Source organism: Dipodomys spectabilis, unplaced genomic scaffold (genome assembly GCF_019054845.1).
Source record: "Dipodomys spectabilis isolate Male_0828 unplaced genomic scaffold, ASM1905484v1 ptg000157l, whole genome shotgun sequence".
NCBI lineage: Eukaryota > Metazoa > Chordata > Mammalia > Rodentia > Heteromyidae > Dipodomys > Dipodomys spectabilis.
Genome location: NW_024870834.1, coordinates 21,592,800 through 21,617,244, shown reverse-complemented (window position 1 = coordinate 21,617,244; position 24,445 = coordinate 21,592,800). Strand labels below are relative to the sequence as shown.

The window sequence follows — 24,445 nt, the reverse complement described above, 5'->3', positions numbered from 1 at the left end:
AAATGTCCTTGACCCTGGGGTGCACAGATGGAAGTGGAATTCCAACAGGAGTGGATACAGAACTGTGCTTGCCACCAAAGGCCAGATGTAAAATGATGAAGGGTTGGATGAATTGGAGCCATTACTGCAACTGAACAGCTGGGTTTTCTCACCATGGAGCAAAGCTAATACAGAGCCACACAGCTGGCAGAATTCTGAGGGAGTGGTCCTTCCTTCCCATGCCATGCCTAGTGAGGGTTATACAAAATAGTCACTCTCTCCAGGCAAATCTATACCAACCAGGATAGTGCATTAGGAGAAGCTCTATCATCTGTTTTCTCTGACCCAGAAACACCTCTCCACTCTGACCTGACAGGTAGGATCATGTTCTGCCAAAGTGGGGTTGGGTGCATAAACTTGGACCCATAAACCTTATAACTGCGACATCTGAGCCTTGGGCTTCTGCTCTTGCCATAGTGATTAGGGAAATTCAATACCACCTGGCTCAAGTCCCTTCCAACTCTAGATCATCTGGGAGTGACTCATAGGCCACAGGAGTTGGGTATTTCCCTCCAGCCCAAGACTTGTACAATAGACAAAATATGACCCATTACCATCACCACTCTGATGTCCAGACCTGAATGCCCAGAACCTGTGTCCATGGTACCTTACCTGGCAAAAGAGACTTTATTATGTGAATTAATTTATTCACTATCTTGGATTACCTGGGTAGGCCTGATGTAATTAATAAAGAGGTGATAGGAAGGTCATAATGATGGGAACAGAGTGATATGGGGCACCTCAAGAGTTGGAAAAAAGCAAGAAATTAATTCTCTCCTAGAAACTCCAGAAGAAATTCAGCCCTGACAGACACTTGGGACTTCTCTAGGATGATAAAAATGTATTGTTCTAATTTACTATTTGTGATCATTTGTCAGAGCAGCAGTAGGTTAACTACTGTAGCTTACTTTGGCTCTTTCCTCAGGATTAACCACTTTATGGCTTAACACAAGATCACACTCACTTTCTTCAACAGAAAGTTTATCTTTACTTATCAGAGTAAAATTGTCCCACCCTGATGCATCACCTTTAGACAGGTCAGATTGTCTGCTGTAGAATTTGCTTTAATATTACAATTAAATGACTTATTTGTCAATTGTAATGGTTGTATTTGGAAGATAGAATTACTATTTTATATTGTTCTAATTTTCTAAAAATATATTTTATAATTTTATAATTAAGTGACAGTAATTTAAAAATTTACTGGAATAAAGAAACTTACCACTGCTGTGGTGCCCTAGTTTGCATTTTCCAACCGTTAATGAGAACATGAATAGTTTGCCCAAATAGAAAGTAGAAGAAGAAATATTAAAACAAAAATCAGTCATCTAGTGAGAGCAATTAATCACCTCATAAAGCAGGCAAAATGCACAAGAATGAGTGTTACCTTTAGATTCTAAACAGTCCTAAGTTTAACAGGGGTACCACAGTAGGCAGATTTCTAAGATGGTCTCCAAGAATATAAGAGCTCTGCAAAATCCCTAGGTCTGTTAGGTTTGCTTCTGTGGTTGGGTAGGTTAAATGGGCTTTATGACAGGAAGATTGTTTGGTGGGCCTGTCCTAATCACAGAACCCTTCAAAAGGAGAGTCTTCTCAGGCTAGTATAAACTGTGGATATCACTAAGAGAATTTGACCTTGTACAATTAACCTAGTTACAGTTGCTGTGGGCCTGTTGTCTTTGTGTCTGAAGTCTGTAGGATAGAAATCCAGGAAGGGGAAATGGATGCTAAATTAGTCTGTGCAGGCTGCATAATGAAATACTATTGACCAGGTACTTAAACAACATGAATTCATTTTCTCACAGATATATGAACTGAAAAAGAAAATTAAGACAGTGGGTTCAGTTTCTGATGAGACCTCTTTCCCTGACTTGTAGGCAATGTGTGGCCTTCTTACCCTACGCTCATATCCTTTCTTCTCTGGCCACGTGTGGAAAGAGCAAGTTCTCTGATGTCTCTTCTAATAATACACTAATTCTATTGGATTGGGGCCCAACCTTATGGCCTCATTTAACCTTGGTTACCATTGATAAAGTCTCTGTCTCTAAACACAATCATTTCGGATGTTAGAGCTTCAGTATATGCATTTTTGTGGGGACACACTATTTTAATCCATAACAGGTATAAAATGAAGACACAGGGACAAGCTAGAAACTTCTAGCAGAAGTTGAAACCCATGTCAATGACTCTGACCTTAATGAGGATCCTGGGGAAAAGAGGATTTCTGTCATCAGGTAGCTAAATGCATAACTGACCTAGAAGTTGGAGAAACTGAAGGAGGGTCTAAGCCTTCTGACCCCTCCCCCCAAGATGGTGAGCCAGCAAATAAGAGACACTCTGTTTAGGCTATAAATGTTTACAATGTCAATTTTTCCCTCCAGGTTTCCCCTGTGAAAGTCTTCCATGAACCACTCAAGTCAGAAATACATAGAGCAGAGAATTCTGGGCAATGCAGTCCATCCACGTTGACACATTACAAATAGGAATTTTGTCTAAGGTTGGAAATGATGGGAGCTATTGGCTAAATTCAAGTGGACAGTTAATGGTGCAGAAATAGATCTATAAAGCACCAAAGATACTTTGATTATAGAAAAGGATATTGGTAAAAATAAAGGAGGGAGTAGTATGGTTAGCTGTGTGGATTCATAGTTGAAGATATGATCACCAGAGAGGAAAAGCAAGGGTGGCAGCTATGGTCATTTTACTTCTAGCTTACTGAATCAAATGCCTTTTATTTCTTTTTCTTGCCTAATTGCTCTGGCTAGGACTTCTAGTACTAGGCTGAAAGAAGCAGCAAGAGTAGACAGGCCTGTCTTGTTCTCAATCATAGACCAAGAGCTTCCAACTTTTGATTTTGATGTTGGTTGTGGATTTGTCATATGGGGCTTTTTTTTTGTATAAAAAAATACCAACTTGCTTTATTGGATAAAAACAGTGGTAAAATGAACACAAAGCCAAAAAGTAGAACAGGACATTTTTACAGGACATTTCCCCCTACTTGAAATTATGCTTTTAATCACCACGAGTTAAGGCGTTAGGAGTCAAGGTCCCCCAAAACCTTCACTCTAGGTGTTTTGGAAGCAAGGCCTGCAGTAAGATTACCCAAGAGAAGATGTCAGAGGCAATCTCAGTCTTTTCTACTTTTTCATCTCCAAGTCTCAGGGTTGGAGGTAAACAGAAAAAATAAGGGGCCAGAGATCTGGGAAATGTCCTCTAGTGCTCACTGCCCATAATTCCCCAGAGACAGCTATCCAAGTCCCATCCCACTCATAAAAGGTACCATGGTCAGGCTATGATAGAGGAAAGGGGTATAGATGGTTCTAGAAACACATGAGGTCTCCAAACCCTTCCCCCAAATTAGTAAAAGTTCTGGAGGTAACCAGTCCAGGAGTGAAGGACCCATATCCTTCTTTCCCACCCAATCCAGACGTGAAAAGGAATTCCTTGGAACAAAGCATCCCAAGCTGTTCTTAAATTTCCACATTGCTTTCCTTGTCATTGTTATGATCATCATAGAATTCACTGGGTGCCTCGGGCCTGCTGTCGTTCTCTTCTGGACCCCTCTCCTCTACATCAGCCTCATCAATCCTTTCATAAGTCAGGAGGTCTGCAGGCACATCATGAATCTGGACACTAGGTGCATGGTTTAGCATCTTCAGGTTTTCAAAGATTGTCTGGCGGATTTGATCCAGGTACTGACATGAGTTCTGATTCTCAATACGGGTACTGACGTCCGGATGAAGCGTGAAGTCTGGGGCAAAGTACTCAAAATATTCGCTGTAGGGAAGCTCCTCACTAATGGCCTCATCAGCAGTGATGTCTCATAGGTCCAGCAGCGGGCAACATTTCAGACAGTATAGCCACTACCACCCAGCACCAATAGAGGAATATTAAAGCTCTTGACATATTGAACGCATTCCCCATGTCCCCGTATGCTGAGATTAAAGCAGCCCAATCGATCACAGCCCAGAGAGTCAGCTTCACACGGGAGCACAATACATGTGGGTTGATAGAAGTCCACCACACTGGTTGGAAAAGGTGCTTGTAACTTGGGAGAGGGCCAAAGATAGGCACTCTGGTCATCAATGGTATCCTGTAAGGGCACATTGAGACAGTAGTAGCGGCCACTCTCTGCTCCAACTTCATACATGTCACCAGTGCCAGGGAAGAAGTAATTTCCATATTTGTGGAAGGACACAGTCATCACTGGGTCAGTGAGGTAGAAGGCTTCCTGAACACCATCACCACAGTGTATGTCGATATCAATGTAGCGTACTCGAGGGTAGTACTTGAGCAGCTCCAGGATGCCAATTGCAATGTCATTGACGTAGCAGAAACCCGAGGCCTCAAACTTCTTGGCGTGGTATAGACCACCAGCCCAGTTAATTGCAGTGTCACAGATCTTGTTGTTCAGTTGGGTTGCTCCTTGCAGGGATGCACCTGTGTTACAACTGCAGAACTCAAAGAGCCTGGGAAACACTGGGCAGTCATCGCCCACGTTGAAGGCATTAAGGCTCTTGGTAAAGCCTTGCATATTGGTGGGGCTGACTCTCTGCAGGAAGTCAATGTAGTCCTCAGAGTGGAAGCAGCACATGGCATGCTGGGAGGCCTGGTACGGCTTGAAGACCTCCAGTTCAGCTTCTCCTACATCCTCAGCCTTGAGCCCTGATCCACCAGCCCTGTTCACTAAATCTCCTTGTCCTAGCTTTCTCTATACTCATCTCCTCTTTTAGGCTCTGGCTCTGCCCTCTCTCCCCTAGTTTCTTTCTCCACCCCCACCCCCTGGTTCTTCATGATTGTCTGGGGCTTTTTTTCACATTGAGGCAAATGCCATCTGGACCTTGTTGGTTAGTTTATTTTTTAATCATAACGCAGTACTGAATTTTGTCTAACAGTTTTTCTGTATCTATTGAGATGATCGTGTGATTTTTGTCCTTAATTTTGTTAATGTAGTGTATCACATTAATTGATTTGCATACATCAAATCTTTATTGTATCTCAGAGATAAATCCCACTTGATCATAGTGTATGATCTCTTTAATGTGCTCCTAAATTTGGCTTTCAAGATATTTTTTTTTTTTTTGTCAGTCATGGGGCTTGAGCTCTGGGCCTGGGTGCTATCCCTCAGCTTTTCAGCTCAAGGCTATCACTCTACCACTTGAGCCACAGCGCCACTTCTGGTTTTCTGAGTGGTTTATTGGAGATAAGAGTCTCACAGACTTTCCTGCCCAGGCTGGCTTTGAACCATCTGAATCCTCAGATCTCAGCCTCTTGAGTAGCTAGGATTACAGGCGGGAGCCACCAGTGCCCGGCTAAGATTTTTTTTTTTTTTTTTTTTGGTCATTCATGGGACTTGAACTTTGGGCTTGGGCACTGTCCCTCAGCTCTTCAGCTCAAGGCAAGCACGCTACCACTTGAGCCACAGCACCACTTTCATTTTTCTAATGATTTATTGGAGATAAGATTCTCATGGACTTTCCTGCCTGGGCTGGCTTTGAACCACGATCCTCAGATCTCAGCCTCCTGAGTAGCTAGAATTACAGGTGTGAGCAACCCGGCTCCGGGTAAGAATTATTTTAGAACTTTTTTTCACCCATCTTCTTCAGCAACATTGCTCTGCCATTTTCTTCGCTTGTACTTTCTTTGTCATTTGTGTCAGTGACTTATAAAATGAGTTTAGAAGTGCTGCAATTTTTTGGAAGAGTTTGGAAATGATTGGCATTAATTCTTCAAATGTTTAGTACAGTTCCCTGATAGAGCCATCATAGAAATTACACATGTATAATTTTATGTCAAGAAGTGTCCCTCCAGAGGTATGAGAAAACTCAATTTTCACTTTTAAGCCTCTTATAATTCTTTTGTATCTCAGCTTCTTAAGTAACACTATAATGCTGAAATCCTGCTCTACTTTATTATTGATTGAAAAAGATCCAGTACTAGAAATATACTTTACCTTTCACCAGGTATAGCCTTCAGTAAAAGGTCAGGTGCTAGAGAGTTACCTCAAGGGGAAGCAGAGATTATGTTGCTCCTTTTAGGGTGAAGGAACCCAAGTAGTGTGCTAGAGTCTTTCACATCAAGGTGGAAAGATGCTTGGAAGTAGTCAAGGCCATAATATGAAGAACCCAGATGTATGCTGAGCTGAAGCGGCAGGCCTAGTCCACATCATTGGTTCACAGTGAGGATTTGTGGCTAAAGTAAAAGGCCAGGCTGAGAGGAGGTTGGGCCCATTGGAAGGCTGGAAGTTCTTCTGTGGACCAAGCCAGAGGCTTAGTTCTTGGGGGTAGGCTTGGCTTTAGATTAGGGATTTCTCACTGGGCCAGAAATGTCTTACTAAGACAGAAGTTTTAACTAAGCATTTTCCTTGGTAACTCTTTTCTACCCACTTGATCTCCAAGACTAAGGCCAGATGCAAGATTTCTTTTTTTTTCTTTTCTTTTCTTTTCTTTTCTTTTCTTTTCTTTTTTGTCGATAGTGGGGCTTGAACTCTGGGCCTGGGCACTGTCCCTCAGCTCTTCAGCTCAAGGCTAGCTCTCTACCACTTGAGCCACAGCAACACTTCCAGTTTTCAGTTAATTAACTGGAGGTAAGAGTCTCATGGACTTTCCTGCCCAGGCTGGCTTTGAACTGTGACACTCAGATCTCAGCCTTCCAAGTAGCTAGGATTACAGGCGTGAGCCACTGTGCCCAGCTTAGAAGGTATTGTGTTTTGGGTTTTCTTTTTCTTTTTTTTTTTTTTTTTTTGGTCAGTTGTGGGGCTTAAACTCAGGGACTAGGCACTATCCCTGAGCTTTTCTGCTCAAGGCCAGCACTCTACCACTGAGCCACAGTACCACTTCCCAGATTTCTTAATATACATGCTCTCACTGCATGGCTTCTGTGTTTTTTTTTTTTGGGGGGGGGAGTCCGGTCATGGGGCCTGAACTCTGGGCCTGGGCGCTGTCCCTCAGCTCTTCAGCTCAAGGCTAGCACTCTACCACTTGAGCCACAGTGCCACTTCCGGCTTTTTTCTTTTTGCTTATGTTGTGCTGAGGAATCGAACCCAGGGCCTCAGGCATGCAAGGCAAGCACTCTACCACTGAGCCACCTTCCCAGCCTGGCTTCTGTGTTCTTGCTATTAGGGTAGTAGTATGTGTTCTCCCCCCTCTCCTGTTCTCTTTTCTCTCTCTCTCTCTCTCCCTCCCTCCCTCTCTCTCCCTCTCTCTCTCCTTTTTCCCTTCCTCCCTCCCTTTTTCCTTCCCATTTTCCCTCCTTCCTCTCTCCCTCACTCTCTTCTTCCCTTGTGGTATTGAAAGCATATTGTCAGGATGAGATCATTACTGTCTGTTGATGGATTGCCATTTCAAAAAAGCATGAAGGCCAGGCTGCGTGCTACAAAATAGAGGTAAATAGTCTTCCATACCTTCACTGTTCACAAAAACTCCATCAGCCATTATTGCTAAACCATTCTGGGTCCCATATTGTAGAGGTTACTTCTCCAATGCATCCTGAGGGTAGTTACTATTTTTCTTCCACAAATACTGAAACAGAGGTGACTCTCCCAAGACCTCTCTGCTACCAAGGTTCAAAGGTGAGACTCAGCCATAAACCATCTTCTAACAGAAAAGAGGAAGCATGGTTCCCATGCCCCCTTCCCATAAAAAAAATAAGCTTGCATACTTAAAAAGCAGAAGTAGAGCACATTACCTCATGAGGACAGATGGCTATGACTTTCTCTACCCAGAAAACCTATTTAGGCAGATGTTTCATTGACAACAAGATGGGTAAACATGGCCTTAATGAACGCCTTTGCTGAAAGTTACTGGCTGCACTTTGTCAGAACTGTTGTTTTTCCTGTCACTCCTCAGACTAGATTTTTTTTTTAAATAGTAGGCATGAGGAGAATTTAAAATGTATCCTCTTCCCCATCATTATACATAGAACCTTTCACTCAGAAAAGAATAAGAAGTTCATTTCGGTCTTGGAAGTCTCAAGTAAGGAATAGGGAATTGAGAAATCCTAGGAAGATAATCTCATAAAGCAAAAAGAAGAAATTAAAATTGGCCTTGCCAAGAATTCTGCAATCACAGAGTCTGGGACTGCCCTGATCTTGGCGCTAGACCCTTATGATATGCTGCAGAAATCTCATCAGTCAGCTCCTTCCTACCTCCCTACCTTCTCCCTGTCCATCCATCCCTTAACGGGCACTTCCTCCATTCCCAATGACCCATCCTCCTTCCCAGTTGGCTTCACACCTAGCAGGTAGCAACTTTTCCTGTCCCTCTAATGCTTCCCTACTGCAGCTTCAGCTTAAGGTATTTCAGAAGTCTCTTTAAGCTGATCCTTGGTGAGAAAAGTGCTCCTTTGGGTCTCAGCTTTAATTCTTGCTCTCCCAGATCTCTGCTTCTGCTTCAACCTTTGGGGGTTGATTTGAAGAGTTCTCCTGTTGATGATCAATGGGTATAGCCTCTTGTGCAGAAGCAAGGGGGACTAGGCATGTCGGGGAAGACAATATGCTTAATTAGAAATGGGCCCCATCAGGAGATCTTCAAGGAGACATTCAATTTGCACCTATCTCAGTGAGCCTCACAGTAGTTAATTAAAAGCTACTTCACTCACTATCGAAATCTTCATGGCGAGTTGGATCGTTTGTAGCTGCCACACATGGGCCAAGCGAGGGAAAAGTTCTGAATCTGAGTTTTGTCGTTCACTCTTTAGAATCTGGAGAGCCCCAAGGAAGAAGGATACGGAGAGCAGCTGGAGTAAATAAATGTTCTTTAATTCTTGCCACGAAGCCACTGTGCCTCCCCCTCTGCCCCTCTTCTCTCCTGCGTGAGTTCTAGCTCATCCCCTCCCTCCCTTGGCCAGGCGACAGCTGATGCCTCACACTGCTCTCCCACACTCCAACTGGATCAATGCTGCGTTCCTTAAGCTCAGGCTCTCAGATGTATCCAACTTTGTGTCCTCAGCCTCTACCCCCATGTCCTCCTGTGAAAGCCAAGCCGCAGTAGCAGCCATTTGTCCCCTCACAGACTTGTCATTTCAGCAAACTGTCTGGTGTCTCTTTCCACTTAAGGATATAAGTCTAAGTCTTCATGTCTGCCTTTCACTCTGCCTCCCTCACTACCTGGTAGGACTTAGTGGTTCTTTTCCTAGTGCTTCTAGAGTACTCCTCTCATACCTCTTTATTGTGAATATGTCATTCTACTTTGAATTACAAGTGGTCTGAAGGGCTTTTTCTTCTCCCACTAAACTTAAAATGTTCCAGGCTTGCTCTGTATCCTGTTCATCTCAGCAACTCCACAGAACCCAAGAGAGTCCTCTGTTCAAAGCCAATGTTGGAAAACACGTGTTGAACTGAGAGCAAGCCGAGCTTTCTGATGAACTGCCCGGACACACTTGAGGAGGAGGAGCAGATTGGGTTTTCTAATAGTAAGAAGAGCAGGGCCGGCTACAATCTTGCTCCAAAAGGGTTTCTAGTAAGATCCTCATCACTTCACCATAGCAGGTTTACAAAAGAAAGGCAAGAGGAAGTGTCATGTTTGAGTCCATCCATAGTATGTATGTATGTATGGAGGACTCAAGGTGAAGTCCTATACCCAGTGGAAACCTATAAAAGAAAGAAAGTTGCTTTTCTTTTTTACAGCTGACTAGTTTTCACAACTCTAGCCCCAAAGTAGGTCCTATGATTAATCCTCAGATACTAGAAACGTCTGGATATATACATTTATACTTACATGCATGTACATATATGTGTATATAGACACATACCAATGAGTTTAAAAATCTGGTATTATATAGCTAACTCCTCAAACTCAAGCGTAAGAGACCTGAGCACAGACACTCTGGCAGCTTACTGCTACTGAGCAGCATAATTCATATTGGTCTCCACACAGAGGCCATGGGCACACAAGAGTTGTGTCTCCTGCCTGCCTTTGTTTATTTCTGTGTATGTGTGTGTGTGCACACACACACTCACTGGTGATTGAAATCTGGGCCTTGAACCAGATTTTCTCATATAAGGCTGGCACTCTAACACATGAGTCCTACCTCTGCTTCTAGCTTTTTGGTGGGTAATTGAAGACAAAAGTCTGCCCAGAGTTGTCTATCTGAGCTGGCTTTGAACTTTAAGCCTCAGCTCTCAGCCTTCTGAGTAGCTTGGATTACAGGCCTGAGGCCTGTAATAAACTGAGCATAGCACCAGTTTATTGATCATCTCTAACAGCATAAAATAAGGTTAGACCCTACCTTGGCATCAAACCTTGTGTTTAGAAAGTTTGTGTCTGAGTCGCAGACTTAGCTTTGGAACTTCTCTGTGGCCACCTCAGGCTGTCATCTGCTCTGTTTTCTTCTCTTCTGGCACAATGGCAGGAGTCTGTATCTAGGACGTCACAACACTTCACAGTCCTTGACCCCACACAGAGAGGAGTGACAGCCCCATCCTCCACCGCCAAGGAAAGAGGACATCAAATGGACAAGAGGAATGAAAGCTGAGCAAGCCAAGTGGAATGATGGCATTAAAAATGGCTGAGAAATCCCAAGCCCTTAGAATCACCCAGGTCTGCCCGCTAGAGGGCAAGGAGTTCATCCTGCCAGGAAAACAGTCTTTTTTCCCCCTGGCTGTGTTCAGCTGAGTCACATTTTCCCCAGCAGCCTGTTTTAACAGTGCCCTCTACAGTCCGTTTTCAAGACTGCAACAAGCAACACTCCATCCACTTCTGTTTGGGAAATTTTTTTGCAGGGTGGGTGAACCCAAGGTTTCTGTATATAAACAAGATCTTGCTGGGGTGTTAGCTTCTCGGAAGCAGTATTAAAACCCATTCTGCTAGAAGGAGAAGCTCTTCTTTTTGAGAAATTTCAGGTCCAGAAGAAGTTGAAAATCTTTCTACCTCCTGAACTAGCTGAGATCAGTGCTGCCCAGGTGCCTGGCTAGGTTAAGAGCAATGGAGGCCTACCTGGACTCATGACTTTGATGGCAGCTCTTAGTCTCAGATGAGATGCCCTCCCTCCTCTCCCCCCCACTCTGAGTGTCTCTGTCTCTGTCTCTGTCTTTCTCCTTCCCTCCCTCCCTCCCTCCCTCCTTCCCTCCCTTCGTCCCTCCCTCCCTCCCTCCCATTTTTCCCTCCCTCAAGGTTACTGGGTTTTTTTTTCCCCTGTAGTGATATTTCTAACTGGGATTGTTCTGCATTTATCACAGTTTCATTGCTATTAACTCCTCTTTTGCAAAACATAATAATAATAATCTGTAAACAAAAAAGGAGGAAAGGCTAGAGAAAGAAAGGAAAGGAATTTTCTGAATAGAGACCCGGAAACACAACAAATCAAAGAAAGGTTGGACAAATGGGATTGTATAAGGTTGCAGAGCTTCTGCAGGGCAAATGACATAGCTAGCAAGATCAATAGAAAGCCCACGGACTGGGAGAAGATCTTTACTAGCCATACAACGGACAAGGGTCTCATATCTAAAATATACTTGGAACTCAAAAAATTAAGCCACCCAACAACAAATCCTCAAAGAAACAACTGCCCAATAAGTAAGTGGGCGAAAGACTTAAAGAGAAGCTTCTCTGAAGAAGAAAGAAGGATGGCCAATAGACACATGAAGAAATGTTCAACATCCCTAGCCATAAAAGAAATGCAAATCAAAACAACATTGAGATATCACCTCACTCCAGTTAGAACGGCAAAAATCAAGAACTCTAACAACAACAGATGCTGGAGGGGATGTGGACAGAAAGGAACCTTACTTCATTGTTGGTGGGAATGTAAACTTGTTCAACCACTTTGGAAAGCAGTATGGAGGTTCCTCAAAAGACTTCACATAGAGCTCCCCTATGACCCAGCAATCCCACTTTTGGGCATTTACCCTAATGTTTACAAACAAGACCACACTAAAGCTACCAGCACAACTATGTTTATTGCAGCATTATTTACCATAGCTAAGATATGGAACCAACCCAGATGCCCCTCAGTAGATGAATGGATCAAGAAAATGTGGTATATATACACAATGGAATTCTATGCCTCCATCAGAAAGAATGACATTGCCCCATTTGTTAGGAAATGGAAAAAATTATATTAAGTGAAGTAAGCCAGGCCCAAAGAAACGTAGGTCCCATGGTTTCCCTTATTTGTAATATCTAGTATATGTATGAGTCAAGCGGAAAAGGTCAGATAATGTGATGTCAGGAAAATGAACCCTTAGATGTGTATTTTAATGTTTTTTTTCTTTCATGCATGTGTTTCTAACACATTTATTATAAGATTATCTCTTTGTTGCTTTGTATGTCCCTCCTCCACAGTATAACCCCTGCTTTCACTATATTTGATGTCAGTATAACTTGTGGAGGAGATGGGGAAAAACCAGTTGTTTAAGGATACAGGTGGACCTGTTGCAACAATGAGAAGTACAAGTTGTCATGTCCAAAACGAGCTTTACAACGTTGGTGCGGGGGGGGGGGGGGGGGGGGGGGAGGAGAAGGATTGGGATTAGGAGGGGAGGGGGGAGGCTGGGAAGGGATGTGAAGGATAAACAAAGGAGGAGGCTGCAATGCTTGGTAAGAAATGTACACATTATCCTGCCCATGTAACTGTAACTCCTCTGTACAGTATGTTCACAAATAAAATTAAATTAAATTTAAAAAAAAAAAAAGAAAGGCAAATCAAAAAAAAAAAAAAAAAAAGAAAGGAAAGGAGGAAGGAAGCAAAGAAGGAAGGAGAAGGAGGGAAGCAGGCAGGGAGGGAATTACCATGTGGAGCTTTTACCCTTCTTAAAGAACCACTAAACAAATTCTGTATAAATTCAGTTAAAAAAAAAAGGATATTTTCTTACTGGATATTCCCAGGAGATCCTGATCCATCCATTGAGTTCATTCTAAGTCAACACCATGTAACAAGTTCAAAAATATCACGTTTTCATCCCTAATTATTACTCATGATCCCTCTGCATGCTGGAAATTGCTGAGGAGGCCTTTGTCAAACACTGTAGGACTATCTGAGGTATTCCTCTAACTGGGTTGTGGTATCTCAGGCTTTGGTCAGCTAGTGACTAAGAGGTTCCTTTCCTTTTCTTTCTCCTTCCCTCTCCCCTCCCCCTTCTCCTTTCCCTCTCTTCCTTTTGTGCATGCTCTCTCTCTCTCTTCTCTCTTTCTCCCTGTTTCTCCCTCTCTCTCCTCTCTCACTCACCTGCTCCATCTCCCCTCTTGCACTTGAACTTTGGGTCTTATACTCTTGCTCAAGGATAGTATCACTTGAGCTACACCTCCACTTCTAGATTTTGGTAGTTGATTGAAGAGTCTCATAGTCTTTCCTGCCTGAGCTGGTTTTGACCTGGGAATCCTTAGATTCTTAGCCTCTTGAGTGGCTAGAATTACAGGTATGAGCCATCAAAGCCCAACCCATCGCCTCTCTCTTAAAAACAAATGGAGTCCATGACACAGTACACTGCATTTATAGCCAATTCTGACTGCATCGCTTAGAGCATCCTTTCCTTTCCAACACCTAAGTTGTCTATTCTGTCTCTAGGGTTAGGCTCATTTCATTATTTTGAAGTATGGAGCTGAATAAAATACATCCCAGATGCTGCAAGGCAAGGTCAGTCAATATTTTCTGCAAGGTGTGGGTAGAAGTTTTGTCATTATGAATCATCCCATCTCTGGTGCTCATTTACCTCTGTTCTTGTAGTACCACAGGCCCTGGGAAACCAGTGGACCTGGCTGCATCCCTTAAGCTGGTCAGGAGAAACAGGTGACGCCCTGAACTAGCCCCATAGGCTATCATTTGCCAGCTACTGGGCTAAGCTGCTGCAGGGCCACCACTGACAGATATGTGGGCTATGAACACAGGACGGTGCCCAGCAAAGGGGCCAACTCACATCTCCTACCACAAGGAGCACTTTGTACAATGCACACAAATGTCCTATTTGCTCTCAGGCTGCAACCAACCAGGCTAGACACCTTTCCTAAGGAATTGGGGTTAAACACCCACATAGTTACCAAGCAACTCCCTTCCCCCCTCCCCTTGGAGAGAGATTCAGAGACCTTACTGGAATTACAAGTAATGCTGTCTATGTTTTGGTTCGTTTCCTCTTACATACATCTGAAAAAGGTATATTTATAAATTAGGCATGGTAAGAGAGTGGCAATAACTAACGATGAAATAGAATGGTTATAACTGTTATAATAAAATATATAGGAATGTGCTCCCTCCCAGAACATCCTATTGAACCACATTGGCCCCTGTGAGTATGTATGTCATGTGATGAGTTGAAGTGAGTGGATAGCTAAGCACTTACCACGCACCATGCCTCTCGTTCTGCAACTTGAACTATGACAGCAGAGCTGACATGCATTTATCTCTTTCCTGCTTCACAATTTCACAGGTTGAAGATTCCCTATTACCACAGATCTATCTGGAAAAGTCCACGCATTATTTCTTTTCCTTCCTTATTAAGTCAAGAACTTTTCTCCCTTTTCACTTAAAAGGAGCAATTTAGAGCTTCTGTTTGCCATATCTGAAGGGTCAGCATCAAGTCTTGAACATGGGGGCCATTGTTAAGTAAAACAAGGGTTACTGGACCACAAGTACTGCTATGTCATGACATCAGTTTCAGGCCACTATGTGACTAGGGGGCAGGTAGTGTGTGTTCAGCATGGATCAGCTGCATCAAAGATGTTTCCTATCCCAGGAGGGCAGAGAAGGATGGTTTAAAAAATATATATCATCATACTTCTCAAGCAGCATGCAACTTAAAACCTAGAAATTGCTTATTTTTGGAATGTTCCATCAAGTAGCTTTAGACCATGGTAACTAAAACCATGGAAATGAAATGGAGAAAGAAAATAGAAATAAGCGGGGGTTTCTGTGTGGGTATGTGGATGAAAGTATATACATAATATACTTTCCATTATATATGTGATAATTATATCCTATTATCTAATCATGTGTGATATATACACACATCATATATGGAATATATACACGTATATATCACAAATGTCATATCATATGGGGAGAAGAGAGAAAGACTTACTATAAGGCATTGGCTCATGCAGTTACAGAGGCTGCCAAACCCCAGTTCCTGCAAAGTGGGTCTATAAGCTGGAGAGCTGGTGGTGTAGCTAGAGTTAAGTCCAAAGGCCTGAGAACAGTTCAAAGGTCATCAGACTCAAGACCCAGAAGAAACTGGTGTTTCAATTGAGTCTGAAGGCAGGAAAGTGTCTCCTTTACTCTTGAAAGGGTTTTTGTTTTTATTCTATGAAGACGTTGGATGGGAGTCTTATTGCTGCCTTACTGAATTTACCCATACATATGTTAAGATCATCCAAAGATTACAGACATACCTAGAATAAGGTTTGACTAAGTGGTATTATACTTGATTTGTATCTGTTCACTTGTGATCCAGTAAAGTTGATGCAGAGAGTCAACTACTTCACCTCATTTACAAACAGGTGCCGAATATACCAACAGTAGCATTGACTACTTTGCTTTGCTTTCTTTACTTTTGTTTTCAAAAGTACATTCTCCTACATCTGTTTCAGTGTCTCTTTACTTACTCTTGGTAATCACACAGTACTGTCCACACAGTAAATGAGAGCACCCCCCTTGTTAGACCCTTGGCTCACAAGGAATGGAAACCCATCCATTCTCTCAAGCCTAGGGCTGGGAGTGAGTAGTGGGAGCCATTCCAACAGAAAAGACCAGGAAAGGTGAACCCCAAAGAAGAGTTCATTTGCTGAGGGTCTTTGTTAATAGTTATTGCCCAAACGAGCATCCCTTTACAAAGTACCCTGGCCAAAAATTGTGACTTCGTAAGAGTGGGTAGAATACCTGGCTTTTCAAAATCTAACATCCCCAAAATGTGCTATGAAAAGAGGGCAACTAGAGAGAGGAAAGAACAAGAGTGCCGGCCACTCTTGATACTGAGTATCCTGCCTACCCCAGAGATAGATGCTTCTACTCATACAGGGTCCTGTTTCAAAACCATGGAGCTTGTGAGTCTTCAAGTGAGACAACTTAAACAGAAAGAGACATGATTTGGACAATAACCTTTTCGACCTTTCGTTTATATAAAATTCCCCTTTCCAGTTACCCCTCTCTATACACATTTAGAAGCTTTTCCAGAGAGTAATATAGAACTACAAGGCTTAAAGTAACATTAGTAGCTGACATTCTAACACTAAAAACAGCCAATGGGGAAGAGAGTAAATAAAATAATTACACAAAGAAAACTGTTATTAGTGTCTGTTCCCACATGAAGGAAATAAAGCCAGGTGCGCATTTAAACATCTTGATAGAAGGTTTCAGCTCTCTGTTTATGTTGTAGTACATTTACAGACCATGAAGTTCTAGCCTTTAAGCACATAGTTCAATTTGTATGCATGAATACTTATACCCATGTAGCCCATAGCTCTTTCAAAAGCTACATCTCTATTGTTCCAGAAAGTTCTCTCAGTGCCCATCCAAATAAATCAGCCCCCACAGAAAGCAATGATAAATACGATGTTTGTCACCATAATTAGCTTTTGTCTTCTAGAATTTTATATATATTAAAGCGTACTGTTTGTTGTGGTTTTGTTTGGTTTGTTTGGCTTTTTGAGACAAGGTCTTGTTTTGTAGTCAGGCTGGCCTTGACCTTGCAATCTTTCCTATGGTGTACCTCTCAAAGTAGTATTTTATAATTTTCAGAACATAAGTCTTACGTATCTTTATGAAATTTATCGCTAGGTAGTAAATGTTTGGCATACCACTATAAATAGCATTCTACATGTTATATTGGTTGGTCATTTATTTATTTTAAAGGATTTCTTGAAGATTATCTTCAAGAAAGTTCATATTTCTGCTAGGTTCACTAGTTTCTTGACATGATTTGGGGTTTTTGTTTGTTGTTTTGTGCTGGTCCTAGGGCTTGAAGTTAGGTCCTAGGTACTGTTCCTGAGCTTTTTTGCTCAAATCTAGCACTCTAACACTTGAGCCATAGCTCCATTTCTGGTTTTTGATAGTAAATTGAAGTCAAGAGTACCAAAGACGTTCCTGCCCAGGCTGGCTTCAAACCGAGATCTGGAAGATTTCAGTTTGAAGCCAGCAAGGACATTGCAATACATCCTTAAGACTCCATCTCCAAAACAAGCAGCAAAAAAACTTGGTTGGAGGCATGGATCAAGTTGTAGACCACCAGCCAAGAGAGCAAGCATATGGAGCAAAGACAAGGCCTTGAATTGAAACCCCAGTTTGGTAAGGAGGGGAAGATGTTACTATGGGCACCCAATGTATGAAGTTCTTAGAAACAGATGTGTTTTTCATTTCTCTTAAATATATACCTAAGAGTAGACTTGTTGGGTCATAAGATAACTCAATACTATAGCTTTTGAGAAACTGTCAGGTTGTTTTCCAAAATGACTGCACAGTTTTCAGTCCCACCCCAAATGCATGAAGGTTTCAATTTCTCTGCAGCATCACCAACACTATATGAAGCAGAACCTCACTATGGTTTTGGGATGCATTTTCTCTGCCTGATGGTATGGGCCTTTGTGGTCATCTGTGTTTCTCCTATTTGGAGCAATATCCATTCAGCCTGTTACTCCTTTAGTGACCACAGATTCTGTAGCAATGGCCCTTCTCACTGCCCTGCTATTGGCTGTCTTCTCTGCTTTTCTTTCTTAGTCAGAATCATGGATTATCCATTTTATTGATCTTTATGAATTACCAGACTTTGGGCTTAAATAAATTTCCCTACTTGTCAATTCTCTATTTCATTCATTCCTCCTCTTTACAATGTCTTCTCTTCTATTTATTCTGAGCATAATTTGCTCATTGGGTCATTAGATTAAGATATAAATTTCTACCAGAAGTAGTATGTGTATGTGTATCTGTCGTATGTGTTCTATCCTGGCCACTGTGTCCTACAAACTCAAAAAGGGTGTTTGGTGTGTTAATAATGTTTTCCAGACTTTTAAAATATCTTTATGGATTTTTTTCAGATACTATCAATGGATTAGAGAAATTGATGTGTTTCATTTTATTCCCACAAAACTTGAAAATATACTCCATCCAATTTAGTATATACTGAGGCCCAGAAATATTATGTTGAGTTGGGGCCTGAAAGGATCCTAGAGGTGAAAGTTATATGGACTCCGTGTTTGGGAAGAAGAATGTGCAGGTGGAAAGGAGGAAAGAGCAACTGGCCAAATACGTTTATTCTAATAGACCAAAAGCATTCCATCTTAGTTTGCCATAGTTTGATTTTTTTAAAAAAAAAACCCATCTGGGGGAAAATGATGAGTTTGAGGTTTATTGGGAAGCACCTGGTTATTTTTGTGGTCTAACTGCAGTCACTTAATGTGACAGAGAGGTGAGGCATGTCTAGACCAACACTGAAAACTGCTCTCAGTGAATAAGCATATTGTTTTTACTTAGCCATTTCCTGACATTTTGACTGCCATCAGCAGCCAGGAAAGGCAGCAGGATCAGGATTTGAGGCTAAGAAGAAAGGTGCCAGTGCCATCTCTTTCAAGAAATAAATTGGGGGGAAGACAACTGTAAAAAGCTTATGTATAAGGGAAAACTTAGCAATGAGAAGAAAGAGAACTGGGGACAAAGTCCTGTCCTTCCTGCCACACTAACTTGGGTTCTTCTCTACCCTAGTATTTATTGAACTTCTAAAGCACATTCCCTTTGGAAAGACACCAAAAACATAATCCTCAAGTGATCCTGAAACAGAGACACACACAGACACACGCAGACACACACAGACACACACACACACACAGAGAGACACACAGACACACAGACACACACACACACACACACACACACACACACACACACATACATACACACACACACACACACACACACACACACACACACACACACACCCCAGACCTTCTGCCCTCACTTTCTATGCATAGCCATTTAAGGCCAACATAATCTTCCCTTTTCCTGTTTTTTTTTTTTCCTGTCATTTGCTCTTTTGCTATTCAGCACAAGGTATACAAACTAAATATACCATTTTCCTTTACATTTCCCCCATGATTTTTTAAAAAGCAGACAGAGCCAGTTTATTTGATGCTAAAAGGAAAGCCATGAGAAAGGAAAGGACACTTCCCTATCTGAAAAGAAAGGCCCTAAGAAACAGTCCCAGGGAGCCCTCTTACAGGGTGGTTTTTATACTACAGGGCTCCAATCCTACCTCCTCCCTGGGGCTTTGCACTGATTGCTTGATGCTTATGTATGGGCCATCCCAGCTCTTTTCATGATTGATTGCTGCCAGGGCATTATGGGAAGAAGAAGCATTTGCACAGGAACCCAAGGCACCATGGGAACAAGAAGCACCATGATGGGCCACATGTTTTCTTCCACATGTTATGTCTGACACTTCTTATTCCTATCAACCTAACAGTTCCCCTTTCTTTGTCTCCTTTTCCCATTCTCAGTTGACAACTCAACTGCCATAGGGAACAGGGGTAAAGACTGCAGGCTATTTCCTGCCCAAGAAAGGCTGAATTCCCCATGATTTTTTACTCTACCAGCTAATTCAAAAGGACAATAAATATACATTTAGTCATGGGTCTTCATGATGTAACATTTTGCAGCAAAAACACCTCTTTTCCATCCCACTAACAGTTCTACTGGTTTCCAACTGGTTTCCATTGGTATTTTGTGTATCACACAAGTGTAGTGGTATAAATACACTCTTCTAATGAAGTAGATCTAGTTACTCCTCCTTAGTAACTATGTTCCTGGCAAAGGACTTTCCAGCAGCCATTTTGCCAGACTGTGGCTAGGATAGGCTGTCCACTGGAATGTAAGTTTCAGGCAGACCAGGTGGGACTATCTGGATCAATGACTGAATTTGTATACCTGGCCTGAGTTTATATACAGGTCTGGCAGGTCAGGGAATCTATTGTCCAAGTCCCTGCCCCATCTGCTTCTAGGCAGTTAGGCACCTATTACCTGGGGTGGGGGTGGAGAAGTGAGTTTCACCTCTGAGAGTTTTTGGAAAGTCCCTATCATCCACCAAGATGGCAAGATGGCACCAGTTAGGCCCAGTATCCATATTTCACCCCCAATCTTTGCCTTTCTGATTAATGACCAGAGTTTTGTGTATGTAATCAGCTTGTATAAAACCCAGAGTCTCTCCTCCCTGGCCATCTGAACCCTTTCTGGTGCTAGCCTGGTTCAGGTCACCAGCAATAATTTCCCTTATCCTCTCAGAAAAGTGGCCTTGATCTTTACTGGTCTGCGTTGCTTTAACGTTAAAAGTGGCATGTAGAGGGGGGTTCTCAAGATGGCGACGGGGCAGTAGGGAAACGCCACAGCTCTCTCCAACCAAAAAGAGAGTTCGAGTTCCAACCTTTAATCTCCCCAAGAGACCGACAACAACAAAAAGACGAACACTCAGAGAAAAACCAGAGGTGGAAAATAACAAAAAAAGAAAGAGAGGAAAAGAAGAATTTCAGAACAGAGAAGAGCGAAGACCCCTCCCCCAACCTTTACTGGCCGCGCGGCAGTGCGCCAAGCCGCCGGCCAGCCGGCCCGGCGGGGGCTGCCGGAGCCCCAGAGACACAGGGGGCTGCTTGCAGATCACCAGGTACCGGATTGCAGAACAGCGGATCGCCAGGAACAGAGAAACCTACCAGCCGGGAGTCTCCAGGAGGATCCCACCCCACCCATCACTCTCCACCGGAGCGGAGAGGCTCCATCCCGCCAAAGCCGCCCGGCACCAGCAGCGCCACAAAGGGACCTGTCGCGATTGCAACGACCCGGCGGGGGGCCGCCCAACCCAGCCCGCAACCACCCCAACTGCAACAACAACTGACGGACTGCAACAACAACTGACGACCTACAGGGTGAGTACCCATCAGGGGACAGGGAATCCATCAAGGGAGACCAGAGCTGGAGGGAATCCCCAGACCCTGACCTAGACTCCCTACCCCAACACCCGGACCACAGGACCCACTAAAACTGGGAACTGTTCGAGAGCCCCACCAGCCGGTGGAGCACACTCTGCTGGCCAGGCCAGAGCAAGAGCGCCCCGGGAAGGGAGCTTAAATGCTCAAGCCAGGAACAGTGCCCCTGGGTCAAGACTACCAACAGTAGAAGAAATTTGAACTGTGTCCTCCAGGCTGCATAACCAAGGTGGTATACACATTAGCACAGGCCTAACGAGCGCGCTCCAGGCTGGGGCCGGAACCAGGCCAGGGGACCGGCGCCTGAACAAAGCAAAAAGGGTCAGAAGTGGGGCTGTGGCTCAAATGGTAGGGTGCCAGCCCTGAGCTGAAGAGCTGAGGGACAGCACCCAAACCTAGAGTTCAAGCCCACAACCAGCCCAAAACAAACAAAAACACATCAGGAGCCCATAGCAGACTCCAGTATTTGGGAGAGTGCATCCAGAGCATCTGATCTTCCCAAGAGCACCCGCAGGAGCAAACACAAGCAGTCTAGGCTGCTCAACCCTTCCAAAGGCGGGAATTGCTACAGCAGAGAGCTGAGAATCCTAAGTGAATAGCAGCTGGAAATAGGCTCCCAACAGAATCCAGATCAGACACAGACTCTCTCTACCAATAGAGAATCAGCAACCAAGCAAAGACAGACACACCAAAACAAGATTGAAGAGCAGTCTCCTGAACCCCCATGCGAAAATCACAGAGAAAAATCACAAGGTTTACCACTACCCAGGACAGCAAGCTCACCTCAAAAGCCAGCAGCCACGCAGGGGAGAGCCCCAGTGGGAGCAAAGCAGGAATGGAAGACAAAAACTACATCCAAGGGTTGCTGGAGGCAATGACTCAAGAAATAAAGCGAGAAATGGATCAGAAATTGAAAGAGCACAAGGATGAACTATCAAAAGATATACAGGATATCAAACAAAAATTGGATGCAAAAATAGAAGCTGCACAAACCTCAGTAAGAAGTGAGATAAACGCCAAATTAGAGGTAATGCATACTGATATCACCTCATTGAGAGGTGAGATCAGTACTCTGAGAACCAACATTGAATCCATAAAGGGATCCATTTCCATCATGCAAACCACAATAGAAGCCACGGTCAACAGAGTGAATGAAATGGAAGGTAGAGTGTCAGATACAGAAGACAGAATACACCAGCTGGACCAAAAAGTGACAGATATGGAAAAATCACTCAAATTAAACCAAAGGGAAATTCAAGAGCAAGCAGATAATGCTAAAAAATTTAACCTTCGCATAATCGGAGTGGACGAAGGTGAGGAATTCCAGAGCAAGGGAATGCAACACCTATTTAACAAGATAGTCAATGAAAATTTTCCCCACCTCAAAAACGACCATCTTAACTACATCACAAAAGCTTATCGAACACCCAACAAGCAAGATCCCAGGAGAAACACTTCTAGGCACATAATAGTAACAATGATGGATCTGAATAATAAGGAAACAATCCTGCATGCAGCAAAAATGAAGAAGGAGCTATACTACAACGGGAAAAAAATTAGAATCACTGCAGATCTCTCCACACAAACAATGAATGCAAGAAAAGCCTGGGAAAGCACCATACGAGCCCTGAGAGCCAATAACTGCCAACCCAGACTGATATACCCGGCAAAGCTAGCATTCACATTCGATGGAGAACTGAAAACTTTTAATAGCAAAGAAAAACTAAATGAATACATAAACATTAAGCCAGCATTACAAAGAATTCTAAGAGGGGGGACACAACCTGAAGAAAGCAACCAGGAACTGGGACCTGCCCCAAACAGGCATTACTCAAAGTCTAACTGAGCAAGCACAGGAGGAAAGGAAAGAAGAAAAACTTAGGAAAACGGAATGGCAGGGACAACAATGCATCTCTCTATACTTTCTCTTAATATAAATGGGCTGAATTCGCCAATTAAAAGAAAACGAACTGAGGACTGGATCAGAAAACAAGACCCATCCATCTGTTGCCTTCAGGAGACCCACCTCTCAGCCAAACATACAAACAAACTCAGAGTGAAGGGGTGGAAAAGGATCTACCAATCAAATTCCCCCAATAAGAAAGCAGGTGTAGCTATCCTGATATCTGACAAAATAAACTTTTCATTAAAATCAGTACAGAAAGACAAGGACGGACATTACATATTAATAAAGGGAACAATCCAAGAGGAGGATATAACCATCATCAACTTATATGCCCCAAATATCGGTGCACCCAGATATGTTAAACAAATGCTCTCAAACTTACAGAATAAAATAGATCCCAATACGATAATACTAGGAGACTTTAACACGCCACTCTCACCAAAGGACAGGTCTACCAACCAGAGGATTGGCAAAGAAGCTACCGAATTAAGTGAGGCCATACTTCAAGCGGAATTAACTGACATCTACCGAGTATTTCACCCTAAAACAACACAGTACACATTCTTCTCAGCAGCTCATGGAACTTTCTCCAAAATAGACCATATCATAGTTCATTCAAGGAACTTAAGCAAATACAAAGGGATCGACATAATCCCCTGTATCCTATCTGACCACAGTGGAATCAAGCTAGCTCTCAATAACAAAGCATACCGCAGAAATTTCTCTAATACATGGAAATTGAACAGCACACTCCTTAACAAGGCCTGGGTAACAGAAGAGATCAGAGAAGAAATAAAGCATTTCCTAGAACTCAATGAAAATGAAAACACCTCACAAAGAAACTTGTGGGACACAGCAAAAGCAGTCCTGAGGGGCAAATTTATTGCCCTCAGTGCCCACATCAAGAGAATGGAGACAGACCAAGTAAATAATCTCATGTTGCAACTAAAACAGCTAGAAAAACAAGAAAAAATGGGACCTAAAGCTACTAGACGAAGCCAGATAACCAAATTGAGAGCAGAGATTAACCAATTAGAAAATCAGAAAACCATAACCAAAATAAACCAAACAAAAAGCTGGTTCTTTGAAAAAATAAACAAAATTGATGGCCCGTTGGCAAGATTAATTAAAAAAAGAAGAGAGGAAACCCATATTAATAGGATTAGGGATGCCACGGGAAACATCACAACACGTACCCAAGATATCCAAACAATTCTAACAGACTACTTTCAAAAGCTATACTCTCTAAAGGAAGAAAATCTGGCGGAAATGGATGCATTTTTAGAGAAATACAAGTTACCCAAACTGAGCAAAGAAGAAGTTAACCAATTAAATAAGCCAATATCCTATAATGAGATACAGGAAGCTATCAAAAGTCTTCCAACAAAAAAAAGCCCAGGACCAGATGGATTCACAGCAGAATTCTATAAGACCTTTAAAGAAGAACTAATACCCATACTCCTCAAGCTCTTCAGAGAAACAGAGAAGGAGGGAGCTATCCCAAACTCATTCTACGAAGCCAATATCACACTCATCCCCAAACCAGGCAAAGACCCAACCAAAAAGGAGAATTACAGGCCAATCTCCTTGATGAACACAGATGCAAAGATCC

At 42.9% G+C, this 24,445-nt stretch overlaps 1 protein-coding gene and 1 pseudogene across 3 annotated transcripts in view; one reads left to right on the top strand and one right to left on the bottom strand.

Annotated features, from left to right (window-relative positions):
• Window positions 1-24,445, top strand: part of Rgs6 (regulator of G protein signaling 6) — a 507,674-nt gene that overhangs the window by 301,220 nt on the left and 182,009 nt on the right. The gene's annotated exons all lie outside the window — the stretch shown is intronic.
• On the bottom strand, window positions 2,940-4,660 carry LOC122118732 (annotated as a pseudogene).